General features: G+C 39.2%; 1 long non-coding RNA gene across 4 annotated transcripts in view; it reads right to left on the reverse strand.

The window, feature by feature from the left end:
- Positions 1–22,607, reverse strand: part of LOC143443272 (uncharacterized) — a 394,599-nt gene that overhangs the window by 343,806 nt on the left and 28,186 nt on the right. The window contains exon 1 of one of the 4 annotated variants that reach the window (XR_013112090.1): positions 2,916–2,993. The exons of the other annotated variants lie outside the window; for them this stretch is intronic. This is a non-coding gene — a long non-coding RNA (uncharacterized LOC143443272). Of the gene's footprint in view, positions 1–2,915; positions 2,994–22,607 lie in introns of those variants that run through there. 4 annotated transcript variants of the gene reach the window in all.

Genomic DNA, 22,607 nt, shown 5'->3' on the forward strand with positions numbered 1-22,607 from the left:
TCAAACCTTATTTCTAATGGTGGTTCTTAAATGCTTTAACCTTCCCCTGTAGCCCACCATCCACCAGAGGTAGTGGGAAAGAAAGGATATGGAAGAAATGGACCTGTTTAGAAGTGATTTTTCTCATCTGTGTGGTCTGAAAACTGGCAGTTCAGTTCACAGGTTAGCAGCAGCAGCTCTGTCTACTCACAAACACTTCATGGATGCATCAGTAGTTCAGTTCAGTAGAGTCAGGATACCAAACACAAATCAGGAGCCATGACACTACTTAGTAAAGACAACCAGGCCTCAGCCTCAGCATGAGTCAGCAGGGGGGACACGAAGGAACACCAGGAGAAGTTCTCAGCTGTGCTTCTCTCAGGAAAGCAAAGATCAGTGAAGACTAGAGACCCATAAGAGTTTCACAGCTAGCTGTACCAGCCAGCCAAGCTCTGTCTCCATCATTCCATGGAATCCAATTTATACCCTTCAAGCATCACGTGTCATCCACGTCCCTTACCTCAGCACATGCATCCAATCAGCCCGAGTCCTTGGAAGCAGCAAGAAACTGCAGCAGACCACTAGAAGCTTTATGGTGGGTTTTTCTCTATGGAGTCCCCACAAATGCAGCTCAACTGTGCAATGTAAAGTAGACTAATACATGTGTGTTGTTAAGCAAAGAATCCTCCATCATGTGTCCTTTCATGTGCTTGCTTTCACGTGTCTGCTTCAGTGAAACGTTCCTTCACAAGTCTGCCTTAGCCTTTCACACCTGTGTCCACTTTAAGGAAATGTTCCTTCACGTGTTTGCCCCAGGAAAACACCATCCAACCGACTTTTCATAGACCCCTTAAGTTTCCACTTCAGTTGTTTTTTGAGATAGTGTCTCATTATGTCATCCTGACTGACCTTGAACTCTCTATAGAGACTGGACTGGTTGAGAATTCACAGAGATCCCACTGTCTCTGTCTCCCAAGGACTGGGATTAAAGTACATGCTACCATATCCAGCAAGGGGTAATTTTTGTAAAGAAATTATGCTTTTTAAAACGTCAATTTTGTATGAAACTTGTGTACTTTGTTTTATGAGCTAAGAGGTCTCCAAATCCTGATACTCACTAAGATTTCCATGTGAGTTGTATCAGTGTCAATCTTGCTCACCTCTAGAACTCCAGCCTGAGGACAGCATCTGACATTCAGTAAATATTACCAGAAAGAAAGAAGCAATGAATATGTGGTGGCTAACGAGGACCCCAGGGCTAACCAGAAGCAGCCTGTACCCAGTCTGTGCTGTATAATTAGAAGCTTCAAAGTCTTTGATTCTCTGTCCACCCATATAAGTTATTCATACTAAAAACAACCTTTTTTTTTCATCCTCCGATGAACCCAAAGGATAGTAAGACACAGAAATAAACTGGGTTACATGACTCCAAAGGATTATGGGAAACACCAAACAGTAAAAAAAAAATTCATTTTAGTGAACATTCTAAAATCATGGCTCTGCACAAAAGGCAGGAACTATATGGCTGGGACTATAGCTCAGCGATAGCATGCTTGCCTGGTGTGCATAAGGTTGTACATTCAAGTCTGGCCACCAAGAAAATTAAAGATGGAGTATCAAGATACTCTTTTATTCTTACAAATGTGTCCCTGCACACTCAACCTGACACAAAGACCCCTTTAGACATCGCAAGATAAACAATGTGGCAAAGCTTTTTTAAAAGGCCATACCTGATACCAGAGAATTTTCAAGGCCTATAGTTAGAGACACTGCAGCACTTAGCATCCACAAGCCTCCTACGTAAGGATCAGTAGGAGAAGACACATTTTCTTAGCATGTATTAATTACACAAAGCCATGGGTCTTCTTATGACATTGACATACATATAAATCAAGAGCTTTGGTCACATTTATCCCTCTTTACCCCATTTATTTATGGATTATCCATTTATTTATGGATAATGTTAATAATAATAATAATAATAATAATAATATAATGTTAATAATATTTATGGATAATTTAAATATTTATGGATAATGTTACTGCCCTCTGTGTGTGCACGTACATAAACCTGTGTGAAGGTGCATGAGTGTACATGCATGTTCATGTGTATGGCTGTACCACATGTGCATGTGAAGGCCAGAGGTCAACCCTGGGCATCCTTCCTTAGTACCTGTCCGATTTGGTTTTTAAAGACAGGGTATCTTACTGGCTCACAGATTAGGCTAGATGGACTGGTTTCTCAGCCCCACCACCCCAGCTCAAGAATTGTAAGTGTGTGCCACATGGCTACCTTCTCATGTGGGAGTTAAGGATGGAACCCAGACTCCAGGGTTGCAGGACAAATGCTGTACAAACTGAACAATCTTCCTAGCTCTGCTTTATCTCTTTCTATCTATTTTTTTTCCTTCCCCTGATTCCTTTCTTCCCCCAAACAGCCTGCCTTCTGCTTCCATGGGATCTTATTTTCTCTCTGGACTCTACATGTGGGAGAAAGCATGTGATATATTTTCTTACTCTAAGAAACTAAATTTTAAGGGTTAAGAATCATCTGTCACAAAGCAAAACATGAGGCTGGAGAGATGGCTCAGCAGTTAACAGCACCAGTGGCTCTTGGTCCCCAGTGTCTACATGCTGACTCACAACCATCTGTAACTAGTCCTAGTCCTAGGGGAGCCAAAGCCCTACTCTGGCCTCTTTGGGCACCATCGAGGCATACAGTACACTGGCATATTGAACACCTGTACATATTTTGAAAGGAAGTAACATAGGAGGGAAGGGGAGGGAAGGGGAGGGGAGGGGAGGGGAAAGAAAATGTAGGGGAGGGGAGGACCAACAAACAGACAAGCAAAGAAAAACTTCACAGGCTAAGTACCACTATAGACATATGCACCAGGAACCGAGACTCCCTGTTTAAAGTCTGTCTTTAAGGTTACCTGTTTTGCAAGAAGTGTAATCCAACTGAACACTGGAGATTTCACAACTTGCTTAATGACACTTATAGCTAGTTGCCCCCTAGAAAAATAAGAACATAGTAAACATTTGTTAAGCTACTTTTTCCAGAAGTAAAGCAATAGCAAGAAAGTGAAAACTAGAGCCTGATTTGCAGATAAAGAAAATGTAAAATCAAAACAAGCACAGGTAACAGAGCACAACGGACTCATCCATTCATTCACCACGCTCCACTGTGTTGGGTCTCCTTTGCAGTCCTTAGCTGTATCGTGTCTGGTGTACTGCTCTTATGAGACAATTTTGAAGCCGCTGAGTTTCCACTCAAAATTAAGTTGATTGGAAGAGCTGGCACAAAGCTTTGCAATGGGCAATTGGAAGAATGGGATGCTGTGAGCTTACTGAGATGAGAGCAGTGAGGAAACACAGGGGGAAAAATATTGTTTCTGTTACTTAAACCTTTCAGTAAAAAAAGAAGTGAATTGTGCATGGTGCAAATAACTTAGAGCAAAGTTCAAATCTCAGTCTTTGGAGCAGCCGGTCTCTCTGAAATATGAAATCCAAGTCCAGTTCTTACCTATTCTTTGTTTCTAATGTGTGTGAGTGTGGAGTGAATCCATGCATGTATGCATGTTTGCATGTATGTGGGTACATGTATGTGTGCATGTGCGTGTATGTGCATATAGCAACGAGGTTCATGCTAGATCTCTTTATTTCTATCTCTCTCTGTCTGTCTGTCTGTCTGTCTGTCTGTCTATCTATCTATCTATCTATGTATCTCTATATGTCTATCTCAATTGCTGTATACATGATTGAACACAGGACCTGCATATAGAGTTAATATATAACCAGACACATTGCTCCAGGGATTGCCTGTCTCTGAAGTTACACATGGGAAGCCATGCTCACCTGGCATGTATGTGGGATTTAAGCTTCTCAACTCCAATCCTCAGGCTTGTATGGAAGGCATTTTAGCCATCAAGCCATATCCTCTGCCTTCAATTTATACTCATTATATGGGAAGCACATCTACCTGCCCACATTATAAGAATTAGCCATAGACAAGTAATATAATTCAATGATCAAATAAATGCATAGCTTATATACATGGTGTGAAATAAAAATTACCTACAGTTTCATGCGTTTGATCCCAAACATCATAACTGGTAGTAATAGTGGGGGCTTATTTCTCCTCAATAAAGAAGAAATTTTCTAAAAGTTCAAATTGCCTAAACCTCAGATCTGGTAGACTGTAGGTTATAAGATGCCAACTCCTCCACTATCGAGAGCCTTCAGGCAATACGAAATGACCTTTTACCAGGCATGGCAGCGTGGAATTCAGTACAACCTTTAAATCCTACCATGTAAATGCTGAGCTTTCTAGCATGCCTTGGAATAACAGATCGATTCTGAAGCAATGAGCACAATTTTTTCAATTATTCTTGAAAAGCAGAGATAATGGTTTTAGACGGAAAGGCGGGAAATTTGTCACAAGACATTGAATTTGCTTAACTGGTAACTTTGCATGTCTAAAAAATTAGTATTTAGAGTCATGATTATTTTCTCACAATTGACTTAGGAAAATACAAAGGTCTAAGTGTTCCCCAGCCTCTGGCTTCTAGCTGTCTGTTTAAATACCTCTCATGGTTCCACTTCATCATTGTCTCTCTGGCTGAGAAGCAGACCTGACAAAGGCACTTAAGCAAGTGCAGTAGATCAACCCTAGAAAACATTCATTTCTTTCCAGTTCATCTAACACCCTCAGAGTTTTCATCTCTGGCTGCCCTTAGCTCCTAAGTTGGATAAAGCTCGCTCTTCCTTCCTCCCTTCCTTCCTCCCTCCCTCCCTCCCTCCCTCCCTTCCTTCCTTCCTTCCTTCCTTCCTTCCTTCCTTCCTTCCTTTCTCTCTATCCATCTGGAAATAGAAAGTTCCCTCTAGTCTCATGAGCACTCTTCTTCTCTTGTCTGAAGGATCTGCACCCTTGGCTTCATGAAGGATCTCCATCCTGTGAAGGATTTTCTAGTCTCTCAGGGAAATTTCCCAAGGCTTTTCTGTCACCAGATGGAATGAACCCTCTGTCCACTCAATATGAAAGTAGATTCTTCATGCATCCCCCTCCCCGCCGCATCTTCCTTTCTTCCTTTCCTTTCTTCTTTGGTGGTTTGGTTTGGTTTGAGACAGGGTCTCATATGTATCCTTGGCTGTCCTGGATGTCCGTAATATAGAACAGGTTGACCTCACACACACAAGCCCACCTGCCTCCACCCTGCTAGTGCTAGGATTTACAGTGTGCATCAGAACACCCAGCTTCTTTTGTTGCATTTTAATACATTTCCCTTTGAAGAAATGCATCTGCTCGATTCTAGAAAACCTCCATACCATGGAAGTGGGAGAATGAGAAATAAATTCTGAATTGAACATAGGATTGTTATGAGAACTTTGAAAAGCAGGTACAAAATTTCAATGTGCTGAGCATTTAACAAGACTAAAGTCCATGGCTTTATTAGATATTTAACTGCATATGACACAAAAATATGTTGCTATATACCCATTAATGCAATAGTGACATGAAGTTTACGGAACAAACCATCACTGATTGGCCTGCTCTACACAACAGATTTTTATCCCTGGTACTCTCAATCTGGTCAAAAGCCCATGGCTCAGTGGGGCATAGGCCCTAGGGCTGAAATATTGCTTTAGTAAATTAACACACTGTCAAACTGCCATCTAATGTTTATACTCATAGACCAGTGTTCCTCCCAACCTTAACCAGAGAAGCTCCTGGTGCAGTGGGCAGCAGTGAATAGAGATTCATGAGGGTCACGAGGCTGAGAATAAATAACTTCTGAGTGCTCGTATCTAAATGGGACAACTATATAAATCTTGATTTATATAAAACTTTATAAATCAAGGCCCAGAGAATAGAAGATGGTCACAGAAGAATATAAACTTGGAGGATGAGGAAGCATGCTATGAAATGTTGTCTTCTAGACACGACATGGCCATTGCATTCACAAGCTCAGTAACAGTTACCTGCACATGACCCACACAAGGTGAAGCCAACAAAATCAGCCAACGTTCAAGTAGGCAGTACTAACTGGATTTAGTGTGTTATGACAAATAGAGAATATGAATGGGGAGGTGATATATTGGGGTTTCTAGAGGGAATAGAGGGAGATGTGGGGGGGGGTAATACAATCAAGATACAGTATAGACATATATGAACTTGTCAAAGAATAACAGGTATTCAGAAATAAGAACTATTGTTTTATAAGTGATATTAGTTACTTTTATAACTGTATCTATAGCCAAAATACCTGAAAGAATAACTTACTATTAGCCAGTGATTTCAGGAATTGAACACATGGTTGAGCGTGAGGCTTCTTGGCATTGTGTATTTGGTAGAATGCCATGGCAGCAGAAGCATGTGGTAGAGGAAGAAGCATCAAGACAGGAGGAAACAAAGAATCTGATATAACCTCCAAGACATGTCCCCAGTGATGTACTTCCTCCATGTGGCCTCCATCACCTCTCAAATCAGATCTATTGGGAACCAAGATTTCAACACATGAGCCCATGGTGATCAAACCAATAATATCCAATCATTATTCCCTAAAGTCTCACATGCATCTCATATTATAAAAGGTATTTATCAATCAGCAAAATTGCCCAAAAGTCTTAATAGTTCCTTTAATATGAACACATTAGGCAAGGAAAGATAGAATGGTGTTAACACAGGAATGAAACTTAGCAGGGTAAACATTAACTCTTACAGTACCGTGTTCAGAGTTTATAGCAAGACATGAACTCCAGCAGGTGAGTAGCCGTACTCTATCTGTAGTTTTTATGGCCTCTTTCTTCAGCTGGTTTTACTTGTTGCCTGCAGCTTTTCGTGGCTATCATTGCACTACCTGGTATCTCTGATACTCAGTACAGCTTATGCTTTCCCTGTCATAGATTCATGCATTGCCTTGGGTTGTCAATAAGGACTTCCCACTGGTTATACACTACCTGTCCTCCAACATCCTACCATTTTATATGCCTGGTGTGGTAGTTTGAATAGGTTTGGCCACCCCTACCTTTCCATCATCCAGGGACCTTCATACAGCTATACAGTTTGGCCTTTGCATACTACTTGCTACTTAAAGAAATTCAAGTTTCTCTCATGATATTGGCTTCTAGGAAAGAAGAATGTATGTCCTGAACTGGCATGCTGACATAATGCCAGTGCCAAAGTATGTATTTTATAAATAGAGTTTCCATTAACTTGTGCTATACCACATTAGCTAACTTGCTTCCTAATGTCATAGGACTCACAGAACTTGTCAGGCTCAACAGGGTAAAGAAATGTGGCTCGCCTCTTGGTGGAAGAGTGGCAAGACCACAATGCATCAGAGCTAGTTGGGTGAGAGAGATTATTGCTGTTGTCTTTGCAAATCAGAATCCACAACCCAGGATCTCGCCCTGCCAGAGTATCCTTATCAAAATAATTCTTCTCATTTTTTAAAAGATTTTTTAAAATATATGTGTACTTTTAAATATATGTGTATTTTTAAATATATGTGTACGTGTGTATGTTTGTAGGTATGTATGTATGTATGTATGTATGTATGTGTATACAGCATGTGTGTGGGTGCCTAAAGAGACCAGAAGAGGGTGCTAACACCTTTGGAGTTGGCGTTACAGGGGATTGTGAGCCACTCAGTATTAGTGCTTGGAGCTGAATCCCAGTCCTCTGGAAAAGTATCCAGTGCTAGGAACTGAATGTGAGTTCCAGTTTGGATCCCTGTAAAGACAGTAAAGAATGGAACCTCGCTGAGATTATGTTGAGAAGCAGACTGACACTAGATACACAGGAACTCAAGCTCTGCCCTCCCTTCAGGGCCTTTTGTGGATGGTGGGAGCATGTGGTCTCCCTCTCTTAAAAACGTGTGCACTTGTAAGTCTGATTATTGTTCTAGTCCCTCTCTGAGGCGCAGGCTTTGTCTCCGTAGGTCTAACAGTTTTGATCTGTAGTTAGGCACGCCCTCTCCTTATTCCCAGGTTTAAAATTCCACAGAATGGCAGCTCCTTCCTGTCTCTGCAATGCATCACCTCCCTTCACTGTACATATAATTCTGGTTGCCCCCAAAGTCAGCTACCCTTCTGGTTATATCCTTTCTTCTAATCAGCTGTTATGGTTAAGGGAAAGGTAAGTTGCTGTTGGAAGTCAAGGATGGCATCCCCTGGTATTAGGAGAAGCACCTAAAAGGCATAATAATCATGAATGATACAGATAAATTATCTCCAAAATCATTCCAGTTCCAATGTATGGATTTGGTAAAAGCAATTTCCATTAGCTTGTGTGGTACTACAATAGCTAACTCAGCCCATAATGCTTTACAGAGTGGCTGAAGGGAAAGAAATAAAGACAACAAGGGCTACTGAGCAGCTTCCATCCCCTAGGGAGAGAAAGAGAGTGCTTCAGGGACCCAGCCTAATTTCCTGCAGCCATTTCATTCTCCTAGCTGTATCTGTGGTTTCTATTAACCCCTCTGTGCTATTGATCAGCCTTGGTCACAATGAAAGAGCTTTATTGAATTCCAAGTAATGGAAACTCATTACATGGCCTAGATAATTAATTACCAATTCTTTCCTTTTAGTGAAATTGAAACTGGCTGTGGAGAACAAGCTGAGTGAGCCCACTAATGCAGCCTGTTTGAAGCTTTATTTAATGCCTGTGAGGGGACTCTCTCTACACTGGCCTTGGAGATGTGTTTGATGTACTGCGGACCCTTGATGCAACCCAAGCACTTCCCTTCGAAATAAAATGCCTCTCCAAGTGAGATCAATAGGAAGGAGGAGGCACTTAAGCTACACAAAGCAAAAATAGTCAAACAAAAAGTATGAATCATATAAGGGAATGAAATAAGGCATCACTTAACTGGGACTTTTAAACCAGGTCATCAGAAATGCTTTCTGCAAATGACTTTATATGTCAGAAGGAGGAAGTGGATCTCTGCTTTCTTTCTTCTTCTGTTCCCTTTGCCCTGAGATACTGACCGGGCAACAGTAACTATGCAGTATAAAGAATTCACAGCATCAATGCTGTGTGGACCAAATATTAGAGTGGTAGTTCCCAATCATGGGTGGCAATGGCTGAAGCCTTGCTCTGTGCTAGACACTGAGATAGCTCATTTGCACACAGTCTTCTCTTCTTATCCTGGGGTCCTAGAATTATGATTCCACTCAGTACAAATAGGATAGATTTGGGAAAGACACTTTCTACACACACACACACACACACACACACCAGTACTTTAGACTATAGGCCATAATAATTATTACCATTGCAATTACATTGTATTAGGTATTATAAATGATCTAGATAAACTTATAATACACAGGAGAGCTATGCCTTACTATAACATTTTACATAAGGGACTTAAAATGTGCAGGCTTAGTTAGCAGTAAGGAGCTGAATTTGTTACTTTTATAACAATGCCTCTTAGAAACAACTTTAAGGAGGGAATATTGAAGTCAGTTGGTTATAGTGAGGATGGGTAGGCAGAGCAAACTAGTCTCTGTCATCAGGACCATGAGACACAGGCTGCTCACACTGGTGTAGTACAGGAAGAAGAGAGGGCCAGAATCACAGGCCTAGCTAGAACCTTCCAGGGCTGCCCCTAGTGTCTCATTCCAACCAACTAGCCCCTTGCCCCATGCTTCCTAAAGATTCCACAGATGTCCTGCTCCAGTGAAAAGCAGCATAGTCCTCTGGTGATAAGCAATTAGATCATGAGTATGAAAGAGACATGTGACAGTCAAACCATAGCAAGAGTCCTGGAGCCAACCCATTCTGTACATACCATTTGATTCTTACAACTACAACACAAGCTAGACACTGTATAGTTAATTTTTGTACTGATTTTTCTCTGTGATGAAACACAGTGACCAAAAGGTATTCAGGAAGAAAGTTTTTGTCTTGAATTACTGTTTAGGAGAGATAGAATCCATGTGGCAGGGTCAGCACCACATGACAGCAGGGACAAGAAGCTGGTTGATCATATTCTATCTGCACATAGGGAGCAGACAGACAGACAGACAGACAGACCAGAAAGTAAGGCAATGATATAAGCACTCAGTGTCCACCACCATGACTAACTTTCACCAAGAAGGCTCCACCCTCTAAAGATTCCATAAGCTCCCCCCAAACAGCTAGGGACCAAGTGTTCAAACACATAAGAGACATTTCTCATCTAAATCAACACACATGTATCTTACCCATTTTGAAGGTGAGGATAACCTCACTGAATGAAACTGTCTAAGGCCGAAGAACTATGACCCTGGAAACTCAAGCGTGCATGTGCCTGTTGAAGCCTACTCAATCCAAAGATCTCTCCCCTGCATAACCTCTTTAGTCTTGGGCCTTCAACTGCCACTGAAGCTGTACCTTCACCAATTGCCTCTCCTGATCTCTCACATAGCCAAGCCTCAGCTGCTCTCCATGACCCCCCACCCCATGCCTTCAAAACCAATAGCCCCTGGTTGACTCTTACATTACCAAGTTCGGCTGCTAGCACAACGTACAACTTCGGCTGCCTCTGGAACACAGCTTCTGTGTGTGCTCAGGAAACACCTACCAGAATATTTCACCTTAAGGACCTTAGTGATGCTGGCTTTAGTCATCACTAATTTCTTAGCTCCAGCTAACCAGCATTGAGTATCCTAGCAAAGCAAAGGTTTTGTTTTAATAGTTCAGGTATCTTGCCAATCATAGCTGATCCTTCAACCACAGATACTTCACACAAAAAGCCTGGTATGGTGTTTGCTTTCCTCTGAAATTTCATAAGCAGGCCCTTCCTCATCTGCACTGCTCTCAACACTTTTCTAGCCCAAAGTTTCAAAGTCTTTCCACAATCCTCCCAAAACAACATGGCCATCTCTGTCACAGTAATACCCCTCAATCCTGATACCAACTTGAATTAGGGTTTCTATTGCTTCAATAAAACACCATGACCAAAAGGCAAGTTGTGGAAGACAGGGCTTATTTAACTTACATTTCCATATCATTGTTCATCAACAGTGGGTGCAAGGACAGGAACTCAAGCAGAGCAGAAACCTGGAGGCAGGAGCTGATGCAGAGATCATGGAGTGGTACTGCTTACTGGCTTGTGCCTCATGACTTGCTCAGCCTGCTGTCTTATAGAACCCAGGACCATCAGCCCAGGGGTGGCTCCATCTGTAATGGCCTGGGCCCTCCCTCATTGATGAGTAATTAAGAAAATGCCTTACTGCTGAATCTTATGGAAACATCTCAGCTGAAGTTCCCTCCTTTCTGATGACTCTAGCTTGTGTCAAGTTGACATAAAACTACACAGCACAAGTCGCCAAAGTGAGAAATTACAACACAACAGCTTCTCTTTATGCAGAGCAACAAGCTTTCTGTTGACACTGGTATCATAGGAAGGAAATGCAGCAAACCAAGACTGCATCTTGTGGCCGGAAAGCCGAAGAAAGAGGTCAAGATGAGAATCCTACAGCTCCCATCAGGACACACCTCTAGTAACCTTCTCCTGAGCCCACCTCATAAAAGCGCCACGATCACTCAATAGTGACAAGCTAAAGACTGATACCTCTCCATACTAGCTTTGAGCGGGCTTCTTTCACTAAACACAGTGATCTCAGAGAATGCAGAATGACATTCTAGACCAAATAGGTTAACACAGAGACATATTGATAATGTGTTTACAGCTACGTGGTTCAGATAGAAGTCACTACACCCCACAGAATGTCTTTCCAGGACAACTTTTAAAGTGAAATGCCAGTTTCTCCCTAGGAACATTCTGCTCTTGTGAACACTGGAGCCACTCTAACTAAAAGTATCATTCTTTTCCACTTGCTGAAATAAAAAGATAAAATTTGTATTCATTCCTCAACACTCATTTCTTTTCTCCTTTTTCTAGTTTTAATTCTCTGTGCATTTGCACGTGTGTGCCGGTGCCTGCAGAAGCCAGTAGAGGGCATCTGATCTCCTTAAACTGGAGTTAAAGACAGATGGGAGTGGCCTGGTGAATTTGGGTTCTCTGAAAGAGAGGTTCCTGCTCTTAAGCTGTGAGCCATCACTCCAAGACCTACTCATTGGTTTTTAGCTTAACTCTGTGGTTAGTTTCTCTACTTCCCCAGTTCTGCCATTTCTGAGTCCCTTTCCTCCCTCTCAAATGTTTACCATACAGATCATGAACAAGTGTTACCAGAATAAGAAGAAACAGAGTAATGGACCTCCCTCCTATCCTTAAATTCTGCACTGTGGACAAGTATTGGCTGCTGGAACAATCAGAACTTCCTCATGTTCCCTTCTAATTTCAGATCCAGGTAACCTATTTTAAAAGTCTAAGGAAAAGAGCACTTTCAATTTTTTTGAAATCATCACTAAATTTCTGTATAGAATAACAAATAAAAATATGAAAGTAAGGCATTTTTAGATTTGTGTGTATGTATACGACAGGACCAGTTAAACCATTGCTCACTGCCTGGAAGGGAGAGAAATGCAGTTATTATCTCAACACTTTACTAGATGAGTGTTTTATTGCTAAACTTTTAGGCATAAAATTTTCCCAGTGTTCTTTGTTGCGGCTCGATATGTTTTGTGACTTCTTTTTCTTTGACACAGAATACAATTCTTGGGTTTGCAATTTTAAAAGAACATTACATCATCAAAACTCTTGCCCAATTGCATTTATAATATAATTTGTTCTCTCTCTTAAAAACACTAGACTATCCTCAGGCTGGGGATGTAACTTGATGGTAGTGTGCTTGTCTGCATGAACAAAGCTTTGAGTTCAATGTCTAATCCCACAGTATAAAATGATAATAGTCATTTTTAAGTGATATAAGGCTGTTTTAAATTTTCTGTTGGTTTTTTGTTAATTCCTCGCAAATTCCATACATTGTATTTTGATTGTATTCATCTATGTCCCTATCTCCTCCATACTCATTCAACTTTGTGTCCTTGTTTATTTAAAACCCACCGAGTCCCATCAGTACTGCCTATATACTCTTGAGTGTGTGGTCATCCATGACAGACTGTTAAACCTACCAAGGGCTACACCTTAAAGAAAGACAACTATCCTTCTTCTGGAAGCTATCAATCACTAGTTAGGCTATTTGATATTTGAACTATTGCCACACTATCAGTGTATTTTCTCCAATGGAATAAAATCCCATTCTATGATGAGTAAGTAGATGTTAGGTATAAGAATGGCAACCTGATTGTACTTCAAAAGCAAACACATCACAGGAGTCAGCTGTTTTGCATTTTCAAACCTCCCAGGATGCTCTCTTTGCAGCTCTCTGTGTTCCTCACCTCTTTAAAGGACAGTTTCAGGGTATAAGAATTAAGTCCTGGTGTGGTCCAACCACAGTCATCTGATGAGTGACAATGATGTAAATGTGAATGTAACTTACAACACTAGTAATCCCAGTAAAGGATGCAAATATACTCCTCTTGGCGAGAAAAAGTATATGGCAACCTGTACTGGAACAAACAAAACCTCAGAATCTGCAAGATGAGGCAGCTAATATTTGATTTACATGGATATGGGGAAAGGGTCGAGGACACTTTCTTCATTACCAATGTACTGCATAGCATCATAAACAGTTTTTATTCTTTACTTCAACTGGATCATTCGTTTATTTCATTCTTTAATTTAACTAAAATATCCTCAGGAAAATTCAACTTTGCTTGGATAAATTCCAATCATCATAAAACTTCAACAAGGCAGCTTATGAATATTTAGCCTTCTCTTTTCAAAAGTGTCCAAATACAGATGAGAAGTCACAGACATCACCCCTAACAGGCATGATTATCAACTCTAAAGAAATGTCAGCATCTATGGAGTCGAGATGTGAAATGTATTTAATATTTAAAAGACTCTAACAAGGTATGAACTTTCCTCTTCAATTAATTATTGATCCAGGCCCCCTTCTCCTTTTCACTTAAAAGTTTAAAACAAAGTGTCTCAAGCAATTTGAGTTTGGTGCTGGAATACAAGGCAGCCATTGGTTTACCATGTTTGTTAATGTGGAAAGAGAGGAATTCTGTCAATATGGGAAGAATGAACAAGCATCCTCCATTATCCTACATTTGATGTCGCAGGTACTATCTAGAGAACTCTAAATAACAACAAGCAAATTCTGTTGAAATGTTTGGCTAGATGGAACCAAAACAGTCACAGTTGACAATTTCATAAATACATTAATTAGAAGTGTCTCCAAATAGCATGTGATTTTGAATTATTAACATAAAACACTGCATTATAAATGACTGCAAATTGCATTCCTAGTGTTCGCCATGCTTAATTTATTATGCCGTAGGAAAATGTGCAAATTACCTCATGGTTTTAAACTCAATGGCAAGTTCTATATGTATATTGGTCCTTTAAAATTAAATCACAACATGCACACATGTCATCTGGCGTGCTATATAAGATATTCAAAGTTGGATTAAAACCTGGTCAAGTGTCCTTTCATGCAGATCATAGTATTTGCATTAGAGATGATTTGTCCTACTTCTGCCCCAGGTATTTCTTGTGTCCCACAGACACAACCCATCCACCATATTCATGGTTTTACTAACTTTCCAATATTTGGTCTTTTATCATTCAATACTTTTTGGTCGTCTATACTACAGAAGATCTGGGGGTGGGGGAAGTTCATGCCTATGTTTAAAATCTCACAAGGCTGTCTAACTGATTAGAACATCTGCAGTTGTGGGGAATTGGACTATTATAGATCCAGAGACAAATTATCATGAGCTATCTCTAGCCCCTTATAAGTCATTCACTGCCTACTGCTGCATTTGAACTAACATCCCTTTAGAATGCTTAACAAAAAACAAAAACTAAGACTGTCATCGGCCAGCATCTACAAGCTGCAGCAGAGATGTCTCTGCTTTATATACACCTATCTGATGTTCTTATCAGTGTATTTTATAAGTACCTTGCTTTATGCCCTTCTTTTGTTGTGTAAGTATAAATCCAAATTAGACCACTGTATTGCTGTAACCCAAATCTGTGTTTCTGGGCTATGGTCACTCATGTCTGGTCACTATTACTCCCTTGGAGATGAAAGCTATATTTTTATATCAACATCTTCTAAATATGCAAGAGCTGGGCATTAGACTAAACCTAACCTAACTGCATGCTGCCATTCACAGTACAAGGAGAAGTTTTGAATATGCTTAAAATAAAAAAAAATTACACATCTCAGCTTAATTATGGCTACATTCTCATTTCAGCTCTGTTCTTCTCTTTGGATGCTATCTTCCTTCATGTTTATTGATTATTTATCACCTTCTACACACATAAGCACTTTCCTATGAGTTTTGTTAGTCTATTTTTTTCATTTGTTTTTAGCTGTAAAATTTAAATGACAATAGACACAATCTTGAAGTAGAAATTTCTGGTCATATCATGTGATGCAGACTCACATGATGTTTTATAGAGGTGAGAAGACACAGGATGTTTGGAGAGAGCATAAGTGGGACTCAATGGACAGTGACAGCATGCTTGCATAGCTAACTGTGTAACTCTTTGTTAACTGTGCAACTCTCTGTGTCAACTCTTGAGTCTTCGCTGATCTTCACTTCATTAAGAGAAGCATGGCAGAGATCTCCTGACATTCTGGCTGGTTCTGGTCACTCCCACTGACTTGCGATGATTCAGTAGAAGCCTGGTGGTTTCTGATGAATCATGCTGAGTTGCTGACTTGTGTTTGGTGACACTTTTGAACTGGACTGCTGGTATCCTGACACTACTGAACTGGACTGTTGGTGTCCTGACAAACAAAGATTGGAATCACCCCCAAAGAACTACTTCTACACAGGTCCACATTCCCTTGTCCTGCTTACCATCTTTTCTCCCCTACCTTTTTGGACAGTGGGCTAGAATGGAGGTTGAAGTACCTGAGAACCCTTGTTAAAGTAGGTTTTGAAACATCTAAGCCTACACAAACTGTGCAGGGCAAGCCATATAGACATTTGCAAAGTTAATACCACACAAATTACAAAATGATTTGCTTTTATTTTGAATGTAGGCATCCAAGGAGTCAAATGGCTCTAGGTTTCACTCTCTATCCAAAGAGACACAGGAAAAATGGATTTATTCATGTTTTTATCAACATGGATCATCATTGTTATTAAAATATTGTCCACCAACAGAACTAGGGCGTTATGGTGAAGTCCTGTACTGTGAGAAAGTAAAGATGTGCAACACACCTGTAGCTTAACCCTTAAGGGTCCTCCCAGCTTGAAAATGATAGCATTGACTACTTCTTCAATCACTTCTGGCTATCAACCACAGGCACCTAACACCAGGTTGGCTTTAATTTGTGTGTGTTGGTTTTGGTGGTAACAACTCTATCTATATAAAGACCAAAATACCAAAGTGAACCCTGATTTCTATATGTCTTTAATACAGTGTTTTATCTAGTATTTGAAAGTTGTCTTATGTAGTGTTTAGATTACCTCACTCCATTTTGATTCATGTTGTTTACAAATGAAAAAATTTTGAAAATACACTTGAACTTGCATTAGAAAGAACAAAAGAGGAGTCGACACTAGACTGGCGCTCTGCATTCCGTCCCCTCAGTGGACTGTTTCTTCTTCTGCAGACATGGACCTAGTACTGTCTTTTTTTGTACCAAATGTCTTACTCTGTTGGCTATTGATGTTTTGAGGTTTAAAATTACATGATAGAAAATAAAGCATACAATGTTGGAATTTAAACAAAAAAAATGTTGTTCACCATTACATAAAGAGACCAATAGAAAAGGGCCAAAGAAAAATTGTGACTTGCATGTGTTCTGAGCCTCCCAATTCAGAAGAAGCATTCCATTCCTTTGTTAAAGACTAACAGAGTATTTAAAATGATTTTGGAACCAAAAGCTCATGCATCCCAGACTGGCTTCCCTCTGTAGCTGGGGATCATCTTGAACTCCTGGTTCCTTGCTTTTACCCCCTGAGTGCTGGACTGGCAGATGTATAATACTACACCCAATTTATACAGTCCAAGGGACTGAACCCCATGATTCCCTGTATCAGGCACTCAGTGACTGAGCTGTGTCTCCAGCTCTGTAAATGTTGAATCACATTAAAAAAAAAAAAAAAAAGAACCCAAGATCTCAACTCAAAGAATTATAGGCAACTAAAGAAAGCTGGAAATGGGAGAGATAATCAAATGGTCAGCCCTGAAAGCATACCTACAGGTGGCATAGTATAAATAGGTCATATTTGGGAATATATATGTATATTGTTATTGCAGGCATACATATACACACTATACATATATACACACACACACGTGTGTGTGTGTGTGTGTGTGTGTGTGTGTGTGTGTGTGCCTGCAATAACAATTAGAAATAAAAAGAGTCCAGAATTTGAGGGAGAGTAGGAAGAGGTATATGGAAGTGTTTGGAGGGAAGAAAAAGAGGGAGTAAATGTAATTAAATTATAATGTCAAAAATAAAGTAAGAAATGTCATATAAAAATATGATATGGACGACACTTGTCTTAATAGTATCTGTGTTATCAGAAACCTAGATGGCTGCTCTTCTGTTTTGGTTTTTTTGATACAGTTCTTATAGATTGTCACTATTCCCCTTTTGCTTGAGGGTAAGAAGAGGGCCTTAACCTTGGTCTGCTCTATCCTAGCTTATTGGTGCTCTGCCAATGGGACTCACATACAACAAACATCAGGATGCTTTATTTTATCCTTGGTTACCAAGCAATAGATCATTTCTCATTCCTGTGTAATAACCATTAGATCATGAATTTAAAATAAGCATTTATGCTTTAAAATAAATGGTCCAAAAAGCAAACAACACATAAATATAAGGGTATATAAGCTAATAAACTTTTTGATGGGCAAGAGGAAACACTCCATTTAAAAATAATTATATAGGAGGCTAGAGAGAGATAGCTAAGTGGGTAAGAGTACTAGCTGTTCTTGTAGAAGACTGGAGTTCAGTTCTTAATATCTATATTAGACATCTGCTCATCACCACTTATAACTACAGTCCCAGGAGATACAATGTCCTCATCGGGCCTCCATGGGTACCTTCAGGTACCCATGTGCACACACACACACACATACACATGCACACACACACCACACACCACACACCACACACCACACACCACACACCACACCACACACATACACACACACACACACACACACACACACACACACGCACATGCACACACACACCAGAGAGACAGAAAAAGAGGTGGGAGGATATGAAAATAAAACAAACCCTTTTTGTTAAAAAAGATTATACAGGATAGAAAGGATTCTATTTAGTCTACAAAACAAATATAGCAGAGAGGGAGAATAAACTTGGAAAAGTCTCTAAAAATCACCCAAACAAAGGCAAAGGGTTTGAACATAGTCTTATTGTAACTTGCTTTCTGTGTCTGGTTGTTATCCCGGGGAGGCCTGCTCTTTTCTGGAGGGAAACCAAAGAGGGGTGGATTTGGGGGATAAGGGAAGTAGGGGGGAGGTTCTGGAAAGACGAGAGAGGGAAACTGTAGTTGGGATATAATATGTAAGAGAAAAATAAACATAAAATAAAAAGAAACAACAGAAAATATGTTTTTAAGAGAAATGACTAAGGTAACCAAGATCAATATATATATATATATATATATATATATATATATATATAGAGAGAGAGAGAGAGAGAGAGAGAGAGAGAGAGAGAGTCTCAATACCTAAGATACAGAAAGTAAGGAATATAAATTTCTCAAGTAGTCATGGCAGGAGTTTGAAAATTAACAAAAGAAAATCATAATTCAAAAAATATTGAGTTGGAATGGACTACAGAAAGCTTGCTTATGGTTTGATCCTCAGTATCACACATACACACAAACACTAAAAGAAAAAAATCTATTTCAGAGAATCCCATATGCATATTTGTGTGTGTGCTTAACAAACACACACACACACACGTATATGAACAAAATAAATGTGTAAATATTATTGAACCTTTAAGACAGAGTTAAAAAGGCATCCAAGAAGGTCTCTTTAATTTGGTTGGGACAGATTCTAAAGGAATATAATTACTTTTTCCTCCTCTAAACATATATTGCCAATAAGTCATCATCTGTGTAGACGTTCCTGGCAAACGGGAAATTAAAGACTTGTATGGAAGTTAAAAACACCAAAAAAAAAAAAAAAAAATCTCCAAGACAACTAAAATTGGAGATAATTTCTTTCCACCAGTTACATGAGCTAAAACACTAATAGTTGCTCAACCAGAAAGAATCTCATTCCGAGTGGAAATATATCTCTACACAAACACAAGAGTGCTGTAGAGTCCTAAAATGGGGACAAATAAAAGTCCTTAAATCCCGGTAGTTTCTACTATCAGACTATCACTTCTAGGTCGAAATCAGACATTACTTGTGAGCAATAGACAGAATCAAACAGTAATTCACTGTTTTGTAGAAACAGGGAGGGTCCACAGACTTGCCTACAAAGCTTAATTTCATAGTTTTAGATTTGACTACTATTGTCAAAGTGTTGATTCCAAACGTTGGTCCCATCATCTCAGCATGAAAGCAATCTTGAAAGGAAGTAATCCATCATAATCAAACATCTCAGCCCTCTGTATACTGCCTGACACTAAAAACTAAGATCAATGGTAATCACCTCTAGTTTTAGCCATCTGGCCATTCATCCTGTTTACAATTCCACTGTTAATGTAGCATCTAGAAAGAAAACACAGCTACGAGTGTCCACTGTACAGAAGATGCTGATTTGTATGCTGACTTTATGTTCTGCTACTTTACTAAAAGGAGTTAGTAATTTTTTTTTCTGGTGGAGTCTTCAATAAATGTTAAATATAGAATCAAACTGTTTTTGCAAAAACAAAAAAGGATCATTTATCTTCCTTTCCTCTTTGTGTCTCTTTTATTTTTCTCTGATCTTATTGTTCTGGCTAGACTCCAAGAGAACCAAATGGAATAAGAGTGGATACTCTCATCTCCTCCCGGTCCTTAGAGAAAATTCTTTATGTGTCCCCATTAGTATAATGTTGATTTTTGAACCTGTTTGCCATCTATACCCTGTACCATAAGATATGTTCCTCTTATTCCTAGTTTCTTCGGGAATTTTACCATGAAGATTTAATTTTTGTCAAGTATCTTTTTTTCTATCTACTGATATGATCATGTGATTTCTGTCCACGTGCCTCTTTACATGCTGAATTCATCTGCCTTTGCTGAACCAGCCTTGCAGCCCTGGCATGAGACCATCTGAATATGTTCTTGAGCTCAGCTTGTAAGGATTTTATTGTGAAATTTTGCATTTATGCTTACCAAAGAACCTAGTTTATAGTTCTCTGTCTTTTATTATCCGTATATGTCTGTGATGTCAGGGTAATACTGGGTTTGTAGAATGAGTTTGGTATTGCTTTTTCTATACTGTGTGGAACACTTTGAAAAGTATTGGTATTGTCTTGTCCTTAAAGGTTAGGTAGACTTCAGTAATGATCCTTTCTTTCTTTCTTTCTTTCTTTCTTTCTTTCTTTCTTTCTTTCTTCCTTCCTTCCTTTCTTTCTTTCTTAATTTCTTTCTTTCTTTCTTTCTCCCTTCCTTCCTTCCTTCCTTCCTTCCTTCTTTCATTTTTTTCTTTCTATGCCTTGGTTTTTAGATTTGGGCAGCCATCCAAGTCTGACCCCCTTGCTTCTCCACACCTTATTCTCTGCTGCTACTTCATATACCGGGACCTTCCTTTCCTGAAACATTGTACTTAAATTCCATGTATTCATTCAACTGCTTGCTGTAAATCTAAATTTGAAAACATAAACAAATCAAAAAACATCAACAAATCTGAAATAAGTATATGTGACTCTAAGGTTCTAATAAGAAAACCATGTGATTTATTTTCACTTTATTCATTGATGGACTTATTAGTTATTGCTTTGTATCTATCAAATCATCTTTTCACCCCAAGGATAAATCTCAAGATAAATTATTCTTTTAATGATATTCTTAAATTCTGGCATTTATACATAAAATATTGGCGTGTATTTTTAGATTAATATATGTTTACATATACATGTAAAATTGGGAAATGAATGTTTAACTGTTCATCAATTTGTAAGGTCCTCTTAAATTCAAATAAATCTAACTTGTGATATATCTGTACTTATATAATAACATCAGCAATAGAAAGTAACAAATTCTCAGAAAGCATATCATGGGGAAGATGAAGTGTGTTAGGAAAGGTAAAAGAAACAAAATTCACAATCTAGTCTTCTATTTCCGTGGCATTCTCAAGAGGACAAAACTACAGGAGAAGACACAGACCAATGGTAGGAAGAATGTGGAGGAGAAAGAAGAGCTAATTACCAAGGGCAAGACTACTTTTTTTAAATGAAGATTTTAGGTGTTTATATTACTGTCTGTGTTTGTCAATGTGTATAGAACTATATTCTAAAAAATCATTTTTAATGCATAAAAATATACTTTGGGGAAACTAATTTGTCTAAACAAGACTAAAGGACAAGGTTAAGACCTTCCCTAGAAAACAATGTTAACATGATGAAAGAGATCAAAAATAGAAATTGCATAGACTAGGAGAGAAAAATGATCATTATAATTTTAAACAGCCTGAAAACTCCAAGTCTTGAATCTTCAGACATAAAGAATAAAACAAGAAGCACTTCAGCATGTCATTATGACTTCAGAGAGTCAGGGAACTGGAAAGAACATTGCTCCCATGGTTATAACAAAAAAAATAGCTGTGTAAACTACAAATTAATAACTTTTTATTGGACTCATTAAGTAACTGAGTTTAGGATAAGCAACAAAACTGCAGGAAGAAACAGGGTGCCAGAGGGAGCAACAGAACTTAAGCATTTGCTAACCTGGGGATAGCACAGGAGCTAATAAGGAGATGCATCCACGATGTTTAATGAATCACTGTAATCTGGGAACAAGCCAGAATCTATGGCTGAGAGCCACAACCATGCAGCAACTTTAACCTCTTGAAAGCTTTTCCTCCTCCACAAACTTTGTCAGAGCCACATTGGAAAGACTGGATAATGGCCCAAAACGTTCCTCAGTGTTGGCTAGAGATGGAAGTCAATCAACCTGAGACTCTGAGGAGGGTTGAGTGAGTCACGCTAATCTACAAATTGTATATTGAAATTATAAGATTCTCCAGGCTGATTTCAAAATAGCAGACTTCAGAACAACAAGAGTTATGAGGGATAAAGTAGGGCATTGTTTGATACGGAAGTCGGTTCTCCAAGATGACATAACAATCTTTAATGATTATATAATAGAAACCAAATGCAAGGCAAAAGCTGATAACCCTGAAAAGAGAAATAGATGAGCCCATGATTATAACTGGAGACTGCAGCCTCTCAGAAATGAGCAGATATAAGCAGGAGAAAACCAGCAACTCAATAACATTATCCATAGCTGGATAGGATGGACTCTGTGCATTATGTCATTCATCTACAGAGTAAATATTCTCCCCAAGGTCAATATTTTGGAGTACAGGGAAGTGAGAACAGGGCTTACAAAATAGCATAAGAGTAAAAAATAATGTATTCAAGTATTCTCTTCAACAGACTACAAAAGGGCAAAGTCAAGATAAATCACTCAGGAGAAAAGAAATTTAAATACT

This window comes from Arvicanthis niloticus, chromosome 8 (assembly GCF_011762505.2).
Source record: "Arvicanthis niloticus isolate mArvNil1 chromosome 8, mArvNil1.pat.X, whole genome shotgun sequence".
Taxonomy (NCBI): Eukaryota; Metazoa; Chordata; class Mammalia; order Rodentia; family Muridae; genus Arvicanthis; species Arvicanthis niloticus.